This window comes from Vulpes vulpes, chromosome 2 (assembly GCF_048418805.1).
Source record: "Vulpes vulpes isolate BD-2025 chromosome 2, VulVul3, whole genome shotgun sequence".
In the NCBI taxonomy this organism is placed as follows: Eukaryota; Metazoa; Chordata; class Mammalia; order Carnivora; family Canidae; genus Vulpes; species Vulpes vulpes.
Window position 1 is genome coordinate 118,916,239 of NC_132781.1, and position 20,031 is coordinate 118,936,269.

The 20,031-nt window shown below is 39.6% G+C and overlaps 1 protein-coding gene across 4 annotated transcripts in view; it reads left to right on the forward strand.

Annotated features, from left to right (window-relative positions):
* The window catches only part of UBE2D2 (ubiquitin conjugating enzyme E2 D2), a 54,225-nt gene that overhangs the window by 17,563 nt on the left and 16,631 nt on the right, over positions 1-20,031 (forward strand). Inside the window, exon 2 of one of the 4 annotated variants that reach the window (XM_026017317.2) lies at positions 14,714-14,852. The exons of the other annotated variants lie outside the window; for them this stretch is intronic. The gene's annotated coding sequence lies outside the window, so the exon portion shown is untranslated. The remainder of the gene's footprint in view (positions 1-14,713; positions 14,853-20,031) is intronic. 4 annotated transcript variants of the gene reach the window in all.

A 20,031-nucleotide genomic window follows, 5' to 3' on the forward strand; every position in this document is an offset into this window, starting at 1 on the left:
CTTGTTTCATAGAAGCAATAGCTTCTCTTACCTTTAGGATATTCACGATAGTTTTTCTTTTGTTTTGGCTTTTTCTCCTTGTATGGTCTTTGTTTTCCTTTGCTTTTTTCATACATTGTTTTGGTGCTTATCTTTCATATTGAAGATGAATGATCAAATGGTTGAATTCTTCATTGTCATTTATATTTATTAGGAGTGGAGTACTAAAAACCTGGTGCAAAGTTCTGAGCTTATAGGGGTGAGGTTTCTCAACTGTGGAATCAGTTTACAGTTTGCTGATTGGGCTATTTCTCTGGATAAACCATTAATATCAGTAAATTGTAAAGCTCTTTATCTTGTTCTGCTGACTTTTTTCCTAGGGATCTTTATAATCTCCTGCCTAGACAGTACATGCCTGGCTTCCAGTTTTCTCAGAACCACTGGGAACAAAGTTTGTATGTAAATGTTCACTTAGCCTTCCTGTTTTCTGTACATCATCCATCCCCTTGACTGTCCTTATATAATCTCTCAGTCCTGAGTCCTTGTTTTATCTTTTCCAGAGAACAAACGTCTGGCTTGTGGCTTGAGTTGGAGAGGCATTCACTAGAGGAGTTCAGAGTCAAGAAAATGATCTAGACATCACTTTTAATAGTTTTAAGTTTTATTTTATTTTTATTTTTAATTTTTTTATTTAAGATTTTATTTATTTATTCATGAGGGACACAGAGAGAGAGAGGCAGAGACATAGGCAGAGGGAGAAGCAGGCTCCCTGCAGGGAGCCAGATACAGGACTTGTTCCCCAGACCCGGGATCACTTCCTGAGTGAAGGTAGACACTCAACCGCTGAGCAGCCACCCAGGCATCCCAGGAAATGTATATATTTTAAATGATGTGCATTTTCAGTGAATACAGATAAACCAACTGTATTTTTTAAAAATTTGTTCTGCTATGATAGACATTGTTTCCAAGTTTTTGCTGCTACAGACACTGAAGCATCAACAGTGCCATACATGTCTCTTGGTGCTCATAGGTGAAGGTTTCTTTTTATAGTCAGCAGAGTTGTCTGGTTAGAGATTGTGAGCCTTTTCATTTTTGTAAGATATTGCCAAATTGTTTTCCAACGTTTTAATTTTTCTTATTTTTTTAAGGATTTATTTATTTGAGAAAGTGAATGAGAGAGAACACAAGCAAGGGGAGCAACAGAGGCAGGGAGAAGCAGGCTCCCCACTAAACAGGGAGCCTGATGCAGGGCTCAATCCCAGGACCCTGGGATAATTGAGCCAAGCCAAAGGCAGTTGCCCAACCAGCTGAGCCACCCAAGTGCCTAGACACCCAACTAACAAGATACAATGGTTTCTTTTTCTTTCTTTTCTTTTCTTTTCTTTTCTTTTCTCTTCTTTTCTTGTCTTTTCTTTTCTTTTCTTTTCTTTCTTTCTTTCTTTCTTTCTTTCTTTCTTTCTTTCTAGATTTTATTTATTTATTCATGAGAGACACACAGAGAAAGAGGCAGAGACACAGGCAAAGGAAGAAGCAGGCTCCATGCAGGGAGCCTGATGTGGGACTGGATCCCGGGACTCTAGGATCATGCCCTGGGCAGAAGGCAGGCGCTAAACTGCTGAGCCACTCAGGGATCCCCGATACAAGAGTTTCTAATTAACTTACTTTCTTTTAAAATTTACTTTATGAAAAAATAAATAAAATAAAATTTACTTTATGAATGTAACACATTATAGAAAAATGGACAAAACAGATGTCTGACAAATTTCTAAGTACTCCATCACCCATCATTTTATGTTATTTCTCAATACGTCTTCCATCTTCACTTGATTATTTTGAAGCCAATCCTAAATATCCCATCATTATATCTAAATAATTCAGGTAAATTACTAAGAGATAAGGCAATGGTTTTCAACTCTGGGCAGTTTTGCCCACTAAGTAACATTTGGCATTGTTTGTAAACATTTTTGGTTGTCACAACTGAGAGACTACTGGGGGCTACTGGCATCTAGGAGGTGGAGAGGCTAGGGAGCTGATAAACCTTCTACAGTGCATAGGATAGTTCCCAACAACAAAGAATTATCCAGCCCCAAATGTCAACATTTCCAGATTGAAAAACCCTGAGATAAGAACTTTTTAATATCATGTGTATGATACAGTTATCACATCTCTTTCTCTCTCTTTAAGATTTTAGGTTCTCTCTACATTCAACATGGGGCTCTAATTTACAACCCTGAGATCAAGAGTCCTATTCTCCACTGACAGCCAACCAAGTGTTCCTATTTTTTTTTCCAATATTTTCTTTCTTTATTCATGAGAGACACACAGAGAGAGGTAGAGACACAGGCAGAGGGAGAAGCAGGTTCCTCTCAGGGACCTGGACTCTGGGATCTTGCCATGAGCCAAAGACAGATGTTCAACCCTGACCCACCCAGGTGTCCCCCAAGCACTCCTATTGTTATCACATCTAAAATATGAACAGTAATTTCATGATATCACGTGTCCAGTTTAAAATTTTTCTTTTTCAAATGAAGTGGTTTTTAGTTTGTTTTCTTAAAGATTTTATATATTTGAGAGAGGGACAGAAAGAGCCATGAGCGCAAGGAAGACAGAGGGAGAAGGAGAGGGAAAAGCCGACTCCTTACTGAGTGGGAAGCCTGGTGCAGAATATGATCCCAGGATCATGACCTAAGCTAAAGTCAGATACTTAACTGACCCAGCCAACCAGCTACCCTCAAATGAGTTTTTAATTATTTTTTACATTTGATTTGTTTGAATTATTACATAGATAAAGTCAACTAATTAAATTTGGTTGGTGTCTTTTAAATCTTTAGGTATCCCCTCTTTTTTCTTACATTTATTTGTTGAATACAATAGATCCCTTGTTTTATATACTGTACCATATTCTCTAGGTATTGCTGATTGTATCCTCCTCTTCCTAAACAGACTTGCAGACAGTCCTGTTTTTAGCTGTACTTCCAGGAGTTGCTTGTACTATCAACTTCTGAGCCTTTGTGAATTTGATTCCTTGGGTTTTTCTTGTAGATAATAATTACAACCTTGGGACTGCCAAGTCACTAAAACTCATCGCTCTTCTCTTTTACTTTCCCAAAATTTTGTTGCTGTTGCCTCTTCTCCCTCCCATTCTTTGTACTAGTGGGTTTAAGCCTTAAAAAAAAAAAAAAAAAGTTCTTAACTGTAGAGAACAAATAGATTGTGACCAGAGGGATGATGGGTCAGGGAAGGGGTGAAATAGGTGAAGGGGATTAAGAATATACTTATCTTTTTTTTTTTAATATGAGTATACTTATCTTTATGAGCACTGAGGAATGTATGGAATTGTTGAATCTATATTATACACCTGAAATGAATATAACACTGTATGGTAACTACCCTGGAATTAACATTAAAAAAAAAAATCTGTTGACTCTTATTTTAGTAGGATTTTGGAGAGAGTGAAAGTTGCATGTTCAATCTGTCATTTTGTGTGAAATTTTGAGATGCAGTCAGTGATTCTTACTATATATTTTTCTAAAAACATGCTGTATTGCTAGACCAAAAATCTATATTTCTAGGAATTGTAACTTAAAAGAAACAGGTACTTCAAAAGTCATAAAGTACAGAACTCCTGTAGATCTAATTACTTTTATGTAGCAGATAAAAGTATTGGATATTTGCAATATTCTGAAAATATCTCGTGATTTTCTTCTAATTGATCTAATATATAACATAAAAGCGGTTGTCTTCTATATTTAGCTAAGATGCCTCGCCTATTATTTACCTCATTTGAGGTTTTAGATGAGTATATCTATGAAGATTATTGTTTGGTGTTTTAAGGGACCCTGGACAATATATTAGGATGTCAGATCTGGAGGGGAGTGGGATAACTTGAAATAAACTACTTTAATCATAACTTTCTAACCTTAACAATATTTTAAAATACTAAAGATTCTTCTTTTTTTTTTTTTTAAGATTTTATTTACTCATGAGAGACACAGAGAGAAGACATAGGCAGAGGGAGAAGCAGGCTCCCTGTAGGGAGCCCGATGTGGGACTTGATGCTGGAACTCCAGGATCATGCTCTGAGCCAAAGGCGGACACTCAACTTGAGCCACCCAGACATGCCCTAAAAATTTTTCTTTTGAGGCAGTAGGTTTTGGTAACAAGGCAGTTGTGGGTTGTTGGGTTATTTCTTTATTTTTGTTTTGTTTTAGTATTTAGCTGAATTAGAAATTTGTGATTATTTTTGCTGAGAAACTACTATGGTAATAATTGTTGGAAGGATCTATTATTCAGAGTCCTATTTTCTCTCTCTCTCTTTCTCTCTCTCTCTTTTTAAGGTTTATTTATTATTTGAGAGGGAAAGAAAAAGAGAATCACAAGCAGACTTCCTGCTGAGCATGGAGCCCAGTGCAGGGCTTGATTTCATGAGCCCAAGATCATGATCTGAGCCAAAATCAGGAGTTTGGACACTTAATCTTAACCTTCTGAGCCACCTAGGTGCCCTAAAGTTAGATTATTTGTGTCCTTCTCTGTCTCCCCTCCCTCATCCCCCTCACCTCCACCATCTTCCTGGTTTCCTAATTTCCGGTTCTGACCCTACCACCCCACCTCAATCCAAACAAGATAGCAAGGAGGAATCCACCTCTTCTTTGTCCTTTATCCTCATGCCTTGCTCATTTGCAATTTATGCTCAGATCTATTTTCTTACCTTCCTCTACTTTGCTCTTCCTACAAAAGGCAAGCTGCCTTTCTCAGGCTCCCTTGCCAAGCAGCTCCCAGTCAGGCTAGGGCGGTGGGGATAACAAGACCAAGGGAGAGGGCATTTCTTCCCTCTTGTTGCTGACTGCATGTCTTTCATGGTCCAGCTCCCTTTAGGCGGCCACAGCTTCTGGGCTCTGGGGACATGACCTGCCTCTCTGGTCTCTCCAGTTTTAGGGATAGTAGTAGTCCTGCTCTTCCTAATCTCAGGATCTCCATTTTCTATTAGCCCTTTCATTTTTCTAACACCTTGAAAAATAGTTCCCTGTGTTAAATTTCTTCTATGAAACTCACTGGCATGGATTCCACTTTCCTGATTAGAGCTTGACTGACGGAGTCCTCTATATCCAGTTAGTGACCATGCCTTGCCAGTTTTTGTTTCTGTTGCTCTTTATCCCTTTCTCACTGCCCTAATTCAGGCCATCATCTTTCACCTGGACTAATCTAATGTCCCCATTTCTAGTCTTTTGATTTTCAGTCTAGTTCCCTGTGAAGACCTTTTCCACATGCTGCCAAAGCAAGCAGTCACCTTACTGTGACCTTGTTACTAACCTTCTTAAAAACCTCTTTAGTGGCTCTATATCTCATACAAGAGCTCTGAGCTCCTTGGAATGATGGACAAAGCTTTTCTTAACACTCTTTACCCCTACCAGCTGCATCTCCGGCTTCTCTGTTCTAATAACACCAAATTGCTTATAACATTGGCTCACACATTCACACACATGTATGCACACAACTCCTCAAACACAAACACCCTGCTTTTTCACCTCCCGTGTTTCTCATTAGTTTTTCCTTCCTACCTGTGTGGCTAACTCTCCTTCAAAACTCAGCTGAAAGATTTCTCTTCCAGAAAACTTTGTGATGATCCAGCCTGGGCTTCTCTGAGCTTGAGTAGCATTTTGTGAATACTTTTATAAGTGCAGTTACCATATTTTATTAACATACTCTGCTTATACATCTCTTTTACCCAGATGGAGTGTCTCAAAGGCCTTGACCATGCCTTCTTCATTCGTCAGAGTCCTCTTCTCTTTAGAGACTATATAGGGGTATTTGTCACTTAGCTTTGCTGTGTGTTAAACAGTTCCAAAGCGTAATACCTTAAAAGAACAACCTATTATTTCTCAGGATTCTGTGGATTGACCAGGCAGTTTTTGTATTGTATTGTCTGCTAGGATCATTTCTGTGATTGTATTCAGCTGTCACCAGAGTTAGAAAGTTCAAGGCTTCCCCCACATTGTCTGGGAACTTGATACTTACTGTTGGCTTTTGAAATGTACATCCCTGGGGATGCCTAGGTGGCTTAGCGGTTGAGTGTCTGCCTTAGGCTCAGGTTGTGATCCCGGGATCCGGGATCAGGTCCCACATCGGCTCCCTGCGAGGAGCCTGCTTCTCCCTCTGCCTGTGTCTCTGCCTCTCTCTCTCTCAGTCTGTGTCTCTCATGAATAAATAAATAAATAAATAAATCTTTTTTAAAAAAAATGAAATATACATCCCCAGCCCTCAAAGGGTCTTTCCAGCAAGATGGCCTGGACTTCCTATGTAGTGGCTCATAAGAAAAGAAGAAAAGCTGTCAGGCCTCTTAAATACTAGATATAAAACTGACAGTGTCATAAATTGCTCTACTTTTTTGGTCCTCCAAGATGTATGGCCAGCCTGCATTCTAGGGGAAGGGAAACGGACACTTTTTTTCTTTCTTTTTAGAGTGAAGGGGAGAATCTCCAGCAGACTTTCTGCTGAGCATGGCACTGGACACAGGGGTAGATCTCAAAACCCTGAGATCATGACCTGAGTAGAAATCAAGAGTTGGTCACTTATCCAGCTGAGCCACTTAGGCACCCCCTGATGATTTGTTGATAGGAGGAATAGTATGTTCTTATAGGGAAGGAGAAGTTGTTGATAGCCACCTCTGGAGATTATTTACTGCAGGGGAATTTGTAGTAAATGTTGTCTTAACAATGTATTTACTTCTTGGATATGGTCATGTGTTATAGATTTAGTAGAATTTTCTTTTTTGAGATGCGTGGGTGGCTTAGCAGTTAAGCACCTGCCTTCAGCCCAGAGTGTGGTTCTGGAGTCCTGGGATCAAGTCCCACATTGGGCTCCCTGCATGGAGCCTGCTTGTCCCTCTGCCTCAGGATCACTTTTTTTTTCTTTTTACCAGTTTTATCAAGATATAATTGACATTAACATTGTATAAGTTTAAAGTATACAGTATTAATTAGATAACACTTATATATTTAAAAAGATTCCTGCAGTAGTGTTGGCTAACCACCTTCACATTGTCATATAATTACCATTTATTTTTTGTGGTAAAAAGATTTAATGTGGGATCCCTGGGTGGCTCAGCAGTTTAGCACCTGCCTTTGGCCCAGGGCATGATCCTGGAGTCCCAAGATCGAATCCCGCGTAGGGCTCCCTGCATGGAGCCTGCTCCCTCTGCCTGTGTCTCTGCTTCTCTCTCTCTCTGTATCTCTCATGAATAAGTAAATAAAATCTTTAAAAAAAATTAATGTATACTCTCTTAGGAAATTTTAAGTATGTAATACAATATTACTAACTATAATCACCTTGCTGCACATTAGATCTTGTTCATCTTATAATGGGAAGTAGTCTAACCAACATCTTCCCATTTCCTCCATTCTCCCCCCTCCCTCAAGTTTCTTTGTGTAACCTAGTGCTGGGAGACTAAGAAAAGGCATTAAAAAGATAAGAGATAACTAGTATTGATGTACTGGAATCAAACTGTTTCTAGGAGCATTAAAATAATAATTACTGGGCTCTTTTGTGTTTTTTCCACTTTGTGTTAAGTTTTTTCTGTAAGACTTTAAAAGCCTAAAGATCAAGGAGGTGGCTCTCTTCTTGATTGCCTATCTGTTTTGGAAATTGTTGGATAAAATTTGAGTTACAGGAAGAAGGAATTTCATACTGCCAGATTTGTTCCTACCAAAACTCTCACTTAGCTCATGCTCTTGATATCACGTGTATATTAAGAAACTTGAGGCTGTACCTGATATTAATATTATACTGTATATTAACTAGTACTTTTTAAATATTTATTTATTTATTTTAGAGAGAGAGAGTAGAAGGAGTGGGAGAGAGAATCTCCAGCCGACTCCCTGCTGAGTGCAAAGCCCAAAAGGGGCTTGCTTGCTTCTTTCTTTCTTTCTTTCTTTCTTTTTTTTTTAAGATTTAATTTATTCATGAAAAACAGAGAGAGGCAGAGACATAGACAGAGAGAAGCAGGCTCCCCTGCAGGAGGCCCTATGTGGGACTCGATCCTTGAACCAGGATCACGCCCTGAGCCAAAGGCAGATGTTCAACTGCTGAGCCACCCAGGGGTCCCAAGGGAATTGATTTAATGACCCTAAGATTATGACCTGAGCTAGAGTGAAGAGTCCCAGACCCAACTGACTGAGCCACATGGATGTCCTAACTAACTAGAATTTATTTTTTAGATTTTATTTATTTATTCATGAGAGACAGAGAGAAGCAGAGACATAGCAGAGGGAGAAGCAGGCTCCCTGCAGAGAACCTGATGTGGAACTCTGGGATCACAACCTGAGCCAAAGGTAGAAGCTCAGGGATCCTTGGGTGGCTTAGCGGTTTAGTGCCTGCCTTCGGCCCAGGGCTTGATCCCAGAGGTCCAGGATTGAGTCCCACTTCGGGCTCCCTGTGGGGAGCCTGCTTCTCCCTCTGCCTATGTCTCTGCCTCTTTCTCTCTCTCTCTCATGTATAAATAAATAAAATCTTAAAAAAACAAAAAAACAAAAGAAGCGCAATCCCTGAGCTACCCAGGTGACTCTAACTAGAATTTAAATAAAAACTTTGAAGAAAAAAAACCAACAAGTTAAAGTTGACTAGGCTGTCCTTTTTCTTTTTTCTTTTCTTTTTACTTAATTCATAATGTTTTCATACTTTTCCTATTGTCCAAAGAACTGCTTTCCTTGCTACCTCCTCTTAATCTCAAAAATGCTCTCAGAATCCTCAAGTAGCACCACTGTAATGATTATATAGGTTAAACATTCCCTGCAGGTTAATTGGTCAGATTTGCCATATTAAAAACTGCCTATGAGACTTAATGATTTGTCCTTAATATCAGGAAGTATAAAATGTTTTTAAAACAGGTAATACTCATTGGACCCAGACCTTTCCCCAGCCTAACTATAGACTTGAATTTTGTCTGGCCTTTTCCCAACTCATGCTGCTGATGAAGTAGAAATTCTTTTAGAGTGTGAATTTCATCATAGGAAAACAAACTATTCATTTTTTTCTTCCCCCCAAGACACTAATAAATGCCTCTATTACTGTGTAAGAAGATACTTGATTTAGATGGCACCTCAAGTGATTTCAGTGTGGACAAAGAGCTCCTATCTCTAAGCTTACATAAAATGTAATTTTGAAAAGACATTTCTTCAGATATACCTATTCACACTTTTGTTAATACTGTCTGGTGTCTAGTTTTGAAGGTTGGACCATTCCAGTGAGACACAAAAATCTTTTTCTGTTGGTATTTTGAATCATTGTTCTAAAATACAATCCCAGGTTTGAGATTTGGTTTGGGCATTATTTGTTGTTGTTGTTTTTAGTGAACTGTATTTTCTGTGCCTTGATGACTATATGAGATAGCTTTGCAAATACGTAGCCGGTCTTCTAGCATAGTAAAATTTAATAGTTTAGTTGACTTTGGTCACCTATTTTATGTCAGAGAATGTCAGTCTATAGAAAGACTGATTTAACTGGACAAATTCACCATTGAACTCCCTGGATTAGTATTGGAGAACTTGTGAAAGGGAAAAAACTGTGCTTTGGGATTGAAGAATAAAGTCTATGAGAAGTGTTACTTTTTTTTATTTTTTAAGATTTTATTTATTTTTTTTAAACATTTTTTTTTATCTTTATTTATTTATGATAGTCACAGAGAGAGAGAGAGAGGCAGAGACACAGGCAGAGGGAGAAGCAGGCTCCATGCACCGGGAGCCCGATGTGGGATTCGATCCCGGGTCTCCAGGATCGCGCCCTGGGCCAAAGGCAGGCGCCAAACCGCTGCGCCACCCAGGGATCCCAGATTTTATTTATTAAAAAAAAAAGATTTTATTTATTTATTCATGAGGGACAGAGAGAGAAAGAGGCAGAGACACAACACAGGCAGGGGGAGAAGCAGGCTCTCCAGAGGAGCCTGATGTGGGACTCAATCCCGGGCCCCGGGATCATGCCCCAAGTCAAAGGTTGGAGCTCAACCACTGAGCCACCCAGGCATCCTGAGAAGAGTTACTTTTAAATAAGGATTTATTGTTCTAAGTTAACAGTTTATATATATTTCAAAACATCAGAAAACCAAAACTTAACCATATGCTACTTATTAAAAATAATACATGCAGGTTTTTTAGAGGGTGGAACATAGTTTTACAGGATATTGGACATAAGATGTCATTTTTACCTCTTTTTGAAGTTCCCATTGTCCTGCAACTGGAATTAGCACAGAAATACACCAAGATAATTATATTAATATCAGTTCATTTCCCTATTTTCTGTAGCATGGGACTTTGGTACATGATTATTTTTATGCAAGAGTGTGGTGGTGACCTTAGACAAAATAAGTTCTTTAAGTTTCTAGTTTGCTACAATAGTTGTCAGTTGAGGTGGAATCAGCTAGTGGGTTGTACAAGATTCTGGTTACCTGAATGCTAGGAAAGGAGCTTTTCCTGACATTTCAGTATTTTCTTGGAAGCTTAGTGAGTGGTGGAATCTTTTGGCATAGGTGCTCCACCAGCTGTCTAGCTCATACACTCTTACCATCCACCTGGCTATGTGCCACCCTCATTTTGGAGATAGAGTATTGAAGAGCATGACCACTGCTTCAATAATTGAAAGGAGAGGGAATTTCAAACCCTGATAGGTACCCCGTATAGAGTCTAACCTGCCCTGACAACCTAGCTACCACTGCTTCTCAGCTCTAGGAGTTATTAACAAGGAATAGCTGTTTACCTGTTTTGCTTTTGGTACCATATGTGCCTACTTGATATTTTTTGTCTCCTCTACCTATTACCTAAGTAGTCTTCTAGAACAGTTGTGCTTATATATTTTTTTAAAGTATCTTACAAAGAAAGATCCTGCTGTCTTTCTCCAGCTACGTACACTTTGTAATTGTAACCATTCTTCAACAGACACTTTGTGGGCGCTTCCCATAGACCAGGCATTGTGGAAAGCTGGAGGCCAAATCCTTATTTTTCATTTAATGTTGAGGGGTATTAAATAATCACACAGATGAATATGAACTAGGATGCAAGTGCAATCCCAAAGCATAGTCAGTTTCTGTTTCACAAGTTCTCCAACACTAACCCAGAGAGTTCAAAATGGTGAATTTGTCCAGGTAAATCAGTCTTTCTATAGACTGACAATGTAGTAGAATGTTTCTAGGATCTTGGACTGGTTGAAATTTTTTTTTTCAAGTTTTGAAATGAGTAAATGGTAGTTTATAGAGGTAAAATAAAGTCTAGGAAAAGTTCTTGATCTTCAGTAATGAACAAAGAATATTCAATTATAACAGAATATTTCTAAGTAGTTGCTGCTAAAGAGCTCAAAGAAACTGCTTGTTCTTTGGTATCATCCAGTCTCACCCAAAAATCCCTGTTCTAGGGATGCCTGGTTGGCTCAGTTGGTTAATTGTCAGCTCAGGTCACAATCTCAGGGTCCTAGGAAAGAGCCTGGTGCCTGACTCCCTGCTCAGCGGGGAGTCTACTTCTCTCTCTCCCTCTGTTTCCCTTCATGTGCACACGTGTGTGCTCTTCCTCTCTCTCAAATAAATAAATTCTTGTAAAAAACACCCAAACCTCTTCTATTCAAGTTCAGTAATTAAATTAATATATTTTATATGTATCACTGTGGACTATCTCCTGACATTATCAGTGACTAAGCCAAATAGACTTCCTCTAGGAAGTTTATGTGCTTTTGTTTATCTTCCCATTTACAGGTGATTCTGCTTGTACTGTGTTAGGCATTCATGCATTCATTCAGGCATTTGAGTGCCTCTTATATTCCAGTCTCTGGGAAATGGAGTAAAGAATATGTCTTGTCTCTCACTCAAAGAATTTATAATTAAGGATTAAAGTGGGGACCCCTGGGTGGCTCAGCGGTTGAGCATCTGTCTTTGGCTTGGGACGTGATCCCGGGATCCGGGATCGAGTCCCACATCGGGCTCCCCACAGGGAGCCTGCTTCTCCCTCTGCCTGTGTCTTCGCCTCTCTCTCTCTGTCTCTCATGAATAAATAAAATCTTTATTTTAAAAAAAAGGAGTAAAAATAAATAAATAAATAAATAAATAAATAAATAAATAAATAAATAAATAAAAGGAGTAAAGGTGAGGGTATATGGAAGTTAACTTTTGATAGTTACAGATGAAAAATTGAACATGAGGGCTCAGTAGTTGAGCATCTGCCTTCGGCTCAGGGCATGATCCTGGAGTCCTGGGCTCAAGTCCCACATCAGGCTCTCCGTGGGGAACCTGCTTCTCTCTCTGCCTGTGTCTGCCTCTCTATCTGTGTATCTCATGAATAAATAAATAAAATCTTTTAAAAAATGGTCTTAATAGTAGAAGGCAGCATCAGTAACATTTTACAGTGCCAAGGGAATTAAGTCTATCAGATCAGATAATTTGAGATTTTATAATTTGATACTGTCAGAAATTACATATTTCTCTTTTAAACTCATCTAACTATGAGTTGATATCTCCCAATTTTTAAAGATTTATTGATTGATTGATTGATTGATTGATTTTAGATTTTATTTATTTATTTATTCATGAGACACACACACACAGAGACAGGCAGAGACAGGCAGAGGGAGAAACAGGCTCCACACAGGGAGCCCGACGTGGGACTTGATCCTGGGTCTCCAGGATCACGCCCTAGGCTGTAGGCAGCGCTAAACTGCTGAGCCACCAGGGCTGCCCAGATTTATTTATTTAATAGAGAGTGTGCAGGGCTCCATCCCATGACCCTGAACTGAAATCAAGAGTTTTGTGCTTGGGGTGCCTGGGTGGCTTGGTCAGTTGAGTGTCTACCTTCACCTCAGGTCATGATCCTGGGGCCCTGGGATGGAGCCCCATGTCTGGCTTCCTGCCCAGCAGGGAGTCTGCTTCCTCTCTCTTCTCTCTTCCTCTGCCCCTCCTCCAACTCAAGCATGCTTAGTGTCTATCCAATAAACAAATTAAAAAAAAAAAAAAGGTGTGCTTAACAGACTGAGCCACCCAGGTGCCTCAATAATATCTTCAAAGCTTTAAAACTGTGTAATTTAAAAAACTTTAAAGGTGATTGGCTAGCTTAATCTGTACACGTGACTTTTTTTTTTTTTAAGATTTATTTGAGAGAGAACAAGAATACATGCATGTTAATTGTTTCTAATTATTTTGAAATATTAGTTTCAACTGGGCGCCTGGGTGGCTTATTCAGTTAAGTGTCTGCCTTTGGCTCAGGTCATGATCCCAGGATCCTGGGATCGAGTCCCATATCAAACTTGCTGCTCCTCCGGCAGCCGGAGCCTGCTTCTTTCTCCCTTTCCCTCTGCCTGCCACTTCCCCTGCTTGTGTTCTTTCTCTCTCTGTCAAATAAATAAATAAATAATTAAAAAAAAAATTAGCTTCAACCATTATGCTGGACGTAAAAGTAGGTACTAAAAATTAAATTAACATTTCTGTTGGAACTCTGCTGGTAAGACAAGAGTTGGGTAGGGAGAATGCAGTACTATAGTGATGACGGCTTCCCTTCAATGTGTTTTAAAAATGGAACACACCTTGTCTTTCTAAGTCTCAAATCCCTTTCTTGATTCTTCATTTTGTGCTATCATTTTGCACGTTACCTCTCCTTCCCGTCTTGTTGTTACTGAGTTTTCTAGCATTGCTCTTTTGTCTCTTTGCTTAATTCATCAAACATAAAGGTAATCAAGATTTAGTGTGCATCATAATTTTGTGGCGGAGAGGGGGGGCTTGTTAAAACACACATTATAGAATATATTCCAGAATTTCTGATTCAGTAGGTCTGGTTGGGTAGCCAAGTTTCTTGTGATGCTCCTGCTGTGCCAAGACCTCATTTTTGAGAACTGGTCTAGGTGTTCTTTCTTTGCATTGCAATCATCTTAAAGGAGCTTCAGGTTAATTTCCTGGGCAACACAGAAATTCTCAGACATTTTAACTTACACATTTCAAATATTTTAGATCCAGACTAAAGAAGCATGGTATTCTAGAACATCACTTCCCTACTCTCCTAATTACTAATATATTTTTCTTGGGTTAGATACTCTCTGTCTTGTTTTCTTATAAAATTGGGAATTGGTCTGGGTGATCTCTTCTGACTTTGAAATTACAATTTTTTGAATCATAATCTGTGCTTAAACCTTCTCTTATCCTTTAAAAATCTATATATATTTTTAAAGATTTTATTTATTTATTCATAGACACACAGAGAGAGAGAGGCAGAGACACAGGCAGAGGGAGAAGCGGGCTCCATGCAGGGAGCCTGGCGTGGGACTTGATCCCAGGTCTCCAGGGTCACAGCCCAGGCTGCAGGCGGCTCCAAACCGCTGCGCCACCGGGGCTGCCCAAAAAAATATATATTTTATTTATTCGTTTGAGACAGCATGAGCAGCAGGGGGAGGCAGAGAGGAGGGAGAAGCAGATTCCCCCCTGAGCCAGGAGCCTACCTGAGCCAAAGATGCTTAACCCAGTGAGCCACCCAGACGCCCTTCTATGGATTTTTTTTTTTTTTTAAGATTTATTTATTCATTCAGAGAGAGAGACAGGCAGAGAAACAGGCAGAGGAAGAAGAAGCAGGCTCCGTGCAGGGAGCCCGACGTGGGACTCGATCCTTAGTCTCCAGGATCACACCCTGGGTTGCAGGCAGCGCCAAACCGCTGCACCACCGGGGCTGCTCCCTTCTATGGATTTTTAACTACATTTCCTACTACTATCTTTTTTTTGTTTTAGGAATATGATTTCCAATGAAGAGACATGCAGGGATAACAACAGTGCCTTACATTATTCCTGAAGAATATCTATTTTCCAGAGGATTTAAAATGAATCACTATTAAATAAAACAGAACAGTAAAACCTCTGAAAGCCTCAGGTATTTCTGCATTACAGTACTAGAGCAAAAAGGAACCTTCTTAACTCTTTGAGGGGATGGAGTCTTGGAAGGGAGATGTAGATTTTCTTTTCACTTGCAAGTAATCAAGTTAGACTTAGTTGGTTAAAGTTAATATTTCTGTTAGTTATTTTTAAACAACCTTTTCCCAAATCTTAACACTTTTATGAAGCAAAATACAGATGGCATGGAACAGAGATTTGTTTCACCATTTTGGTCTTTACTCTGTGGCATAAGGTGAAAGGAACAAGATGGGAAAATGAAAGGTTACAGTTAATTTCTTAGAAAAATGGCTCCAAAGTCAAGTTTTAAGAATTCTAAATATACTGCTATACAAATCAAAGATCTTTGCTGGTGATAATTAGGATAAAAGAAGATTTATGGCTCAGATGGTTAAGCGTCTGCCTTCCGCTCAGATCATGATTTCTTGGTCCTGGGATTGGGTCTTATGTCAAGATCCCCAGCTCATCCGGGAATCTACTTCTCTCTCTCCCTCTGCCTTCTCCTCCTGGTCATGTGTGCATGCGTTCTCTTCTCTGTCTCTCAGATAAATAAATAACAAAAGTCTTTTTAAAAATGCATACAGGGGTACTTGGGTGGCTTTGTTGGTAAAGCATCTACCTTCGGCTCAGGTCATAATCCCAAGGTCCTGGAATGGAGACCAGCATCCAGCTCCCTGCTCAGCGGGGAGTTTGCTTCTCCCTCTCCCTCTGCAGCTCCCTCTGCTTGTGCTCTGTCAAAGAAATAGGTTAAATCTTTTTTTTTTTTTTTTTTTAAGATTTTATTTATTTATTCATGAGAGACACAGAGAGAGGCAGAGATACAGGCAGAGGGAGAAGCAGGCTCCATGCAGGGAGCCTGACTTGGGACTTGATCCTGGGTCTCCAGGATCACCACTAGGCTGAAGGTGGCGCCAAACCACCGAGCCACCTGGGCTGCACGGTTAAATCTTAAATCAGAGAATTAAACCTTAAAATAATTAAATTAACTAGTATTAGGTTATGGGGCTGTTTGAACTAAGATGAAAAATAGGAAAGTAACAGAGAATCAAAATTATTTATAACCTTTGATCTTTAAAAATATTAGTTCTGCTATATAACTAGAAATAAGGGGAGTATATAGCATCAAATAATTTTTTAAATTGAGTACTGCAGTAAAATCTGTAGTTTGCTCCTATAATAAGACCTTCATTTTAATATTTTTTAGATTTCAGGGGGCACCTGGGTGGCAGTCAGTTAACTGACTGTTGGTTTCTGCTTAGGTCATGGGGTCGAGCCCCAGCTTGGGCTCTGTGCTCTATGTGGAGTCTGCTTAGATTGACTCTATCTTCCTCTCCCCCTGCCTCTTCCCACTTCTCTAAAATAAAGAAATTCTTTACTATTTTTTAGATTTCAAGGAAAGTTAGAATATAAAATCTTTTTGGAAATGAAGTATTATTGGGGTGTGTGGCTGGCGCAGTCACTGGAGCAAGCGACTCTTAATCTCAAGATCATGAGTTCAGGCCTCCAGTTGGGCATGGAGCCTACTTAAAAATTTAAAAAAAGAAAAAAATTGTGTATTTTCTACCTGAACTGTCAAAGTTTCCTCCTCCCACTTTTTCCTAAATTTCTGAACATGCTTCATTTTTCTGTTGCTCTTTCTGCAGAAAAGGTTTTCAGTAAACAAATTCCTTGATTTTTGGTTTTGTCTTATCCCTAGTCTCATTCCCAGTAATGTATAATTTTGCTGTATTATATATAAGATGAATTTGTATATTGTTTCTTTTAAGGGATCCCTGGGTGGCGCAGCGGTTTGGCACCTGCCTTTGGCCCAGGGCGCGATCCTGGAGACCCGGTCGAATCCCACATCGGGCTCCCGGTGCATGGAGCCTGCTTCTCCCTCTGCCTGTGTCTCTGCCTCTCTCTCTCTCTCTCTCTCTCTCTCTCTCTATCATAAATAAAAATTTTAAAAATTAAAAAAAAAAAAGAATAAAAAGTCAAAGAAATTAAAGGTAGAAACCCAAATGTTAAGCAAAAAACTGCCTGATACACGGTACCTGGGTGGCTCAGTTGGTTAAATGTCTACCTTTGGCTCAGGTCATGATCCCGGTGTCCTGGGATTGAGCCCCGTGTCAGGTTCTTCCCTGCTCAGGGGGGAGCCTGCTTCTCCTTCTCCCTTTGCCCCCCACCTCTGTCCCTGCCTGTGCATGTGTTCACTCTTTCTCAAGTAAAAATAAAAATCTTAAAAAAAAAAAAAAAAAACTACTTGATAGGTTATTCCTTCTGCCAAAAGTCAGTGATCTGTCTAGATCAGTGCCTTTATTAAAATTGAAGATTGAAGGGCAGCCCCGGTGGCCCAGCGATTTAGTACCCCCTTCAGCCTGGGGTGTGATCCTGGAGACCCGGGATCAAGTCCCACATCAGGCTCCCTGCATGGAGCCTGCTTCTCCCTCTGCCTGTGTCTCTGCCTCTCTCTCTCTCTCTCTCTCCCTCTTTGTCATGAATAAATGAATAAAATCTTAAAAAAAAAAATTTAAGATTGAATTTCAGTTTCATCCTAATACAAAAATATCAAATTGTGTAACTTCTATATTTATTCAGTCTAACTGGGTTATCACTATTTGATTACCCTCTAGGTGGTTACAACTTTTAATAGCTGTTTTATTTTAATCCAAATTTATCAGATCATATGATATTTCTATTTTTCAAGAACCTCTAAACTATTTTTCTTAGTGGCTGCATCAATTTATATTCCTACCAGCAGTGCACAAGGATTCCCTTTTCTCTGCATCCTCACTAGCACTTATATGTCTTGTATTTTTGAAAGTAGCCATTCTGACAGATGCGAGGTGATAGCTCATTGTGGTTTTGATTTGCTTTTCCATCATAAGTGATGTTGAGCATCTTATGTGCCTATTGGCCATTTATATATCTTTGTTGGGAAAATATCTGTTCAGGTCCTCTGCCCATTTTTTAATCACACTGTGAGGGGATTGGTGTTGAGTTGTATGAATTCTTTATATATTTTGGATATTAACCCCATATCAGATCAGTCATTTGCAGATATCTTCTTCTATTCAGTAGGTTGCCCTTTTTGTTGTTGATGGTTTCCTTCACTTTTTAGTTGATATAGTCCCAGTTGTTTATTTTTGCTTTTGTTGTCCTTGCCTGAGGATACAGATCCCAAAAAATATTGCTATGACAGATGTCCAGGAATATACTGCCTCTGTTTTCTTTTAGGAGTTTTATGGTTTCAGATCTTATATTTTTAAGTCTCTGATCCATTTTGAGTTTCTTTTTGTGTATGGTGTAAGAAAGGGATCCAGTTTAATTCTTTTGCATGTAGCTGCCAAATTTTCCATTTATTGAGGAGACTGTCTTTTCTTCATTGTATATCCTTGCCTTCTTTGTTGTATATTAATTAACCATATAAGCATGAGTTTATTTCTGGGCTTTGAATAGTGTTTTGTTGTTATTTTTAAAGGGATAGAGGGGGCAGGGAGAAGCAGAGGGAGAATCTTTTTTTTTTTTTTTTTTTTTTGCAGAGGGAGAATCTTAAGCAGGCTCCATGCCCAGCACAGAGCCTAATGCAGGGGCTCGATTTTACAGCTCTGAGATCATGACCTGAGCCAAAATTGAGGGTCAGATGCTTAACTGACTGAGCCACCTAGGCACCCCATGGGCTGTGAATACTTTTTATTGTACTTTTAAAATACAGATTTTACTGCTATTTAAAGATATAATCTGAGGTACCTGGCTGGCTAGTTTGTAGAGTACACTACTCTTGATCTCAGGCTCGTGAGATTGAGCCCCACATTGGATGTGGAGATTACTTAAAAAAAAACTTTTTTAATTAAAAACATAATCTGAAACTGCCCTTTTTTCCCAAAAATATTTTATTTATTCATGAGAGAGAGAGAGAGGCAGAGACACAAGCAGAGGGAGAAGCAGGCTCCATGTAGGGAATCCGATATGGGACTTGATCCCGGGTCTCCAGGATCACACCCTGGGTGGAAGGCAGGCGCTAAACCGCTGAACCACCCAGGGATCCCCCTAAAACTACCCTTGTTTTAAATCTCCAATACCAAGCCAAGAGGAAAAGGAATAGGATATGATTTGCTGCCTTGTGGTTTCTTCAGGAATTCCCACCCAATAACAAATCTCAAGTTTGTGGGCTCTTAATGTTAAAGTGACTAAGAAGCTGGCATCTGGTTGTAGAGCATAACTACAGGTAGATCTGTCTCTGATTACAAAATTTTATGGTGGACTTTATTACCTCAGCCTTTTTATTTTTTATTTTTAAGATTTTATTTATTCATGAGAGACACAGAGAGGCAGAGACATAGGCAGAGGGAAGAGACACAGGCTCCATGCAGGGAGCCCGATGTAGGATTCGATCCTGGAACTCTAGGATCATGCCTGAGCCGAAGGCAGATGCTTAACTACTGAACCACCCAGGTGTCCCTACTTCAACCTTTTTAATATATCCAGCCTTCTTCTTTTTTTTTTTTTTTTAATTTTGGTAGGATTCTTTCCTTTTCTTTCTTTCTTTTTTTATTTTTAAGATTTTATTTATTTATGAGAGACAGAGAGAGGCAGAGACACAGGCAGAGGGAGAAGCAGGCTCCATGCAAGGACCCCAACGCGGGACTCCAGGATCACGCCCCAGGCCAAAGGCAGGCGCTAAGCCACTGAGCCACCCAGGGATCCCCCCAGCCTTTTCAGTCTATCCTTTTTTAATTTTTTTCAACTACCTTTGGAACCCTGATAGTCTATATCACCTGAAAACATATCAAAATATTGTCAGATGGTCTCATATATTTGAAATATTGATGACTTCCACAACTAACCTAATAGTTTAATGGTATAAAAATTGGCCTTTGGGCAGCCCCGGTGGCTGAGTGGTTTAGCGCTGCCTTCAGCCCGGGGTGTGACCCTGGAGACTCGGGATCGAGTCCCATGTCAGGTTCCCTGTGTGGAGCCTGCTTCTCCTTCTGCCTGTGTCTCTGCCTCTGTGTGTGCGTGTGTATGTGACATGAATAAATAAAATCTTTTTAAAAAATTAAAAAAATAAAAATTGGCCTTGAAGGTCAACTTCTTTTTTTAAAGATTGATTGATTGATTGATTTATGATAGACATAGGGGGAGAGAGAGAGAGAGAGAGAGAGAGAGAGAGAGGCAGG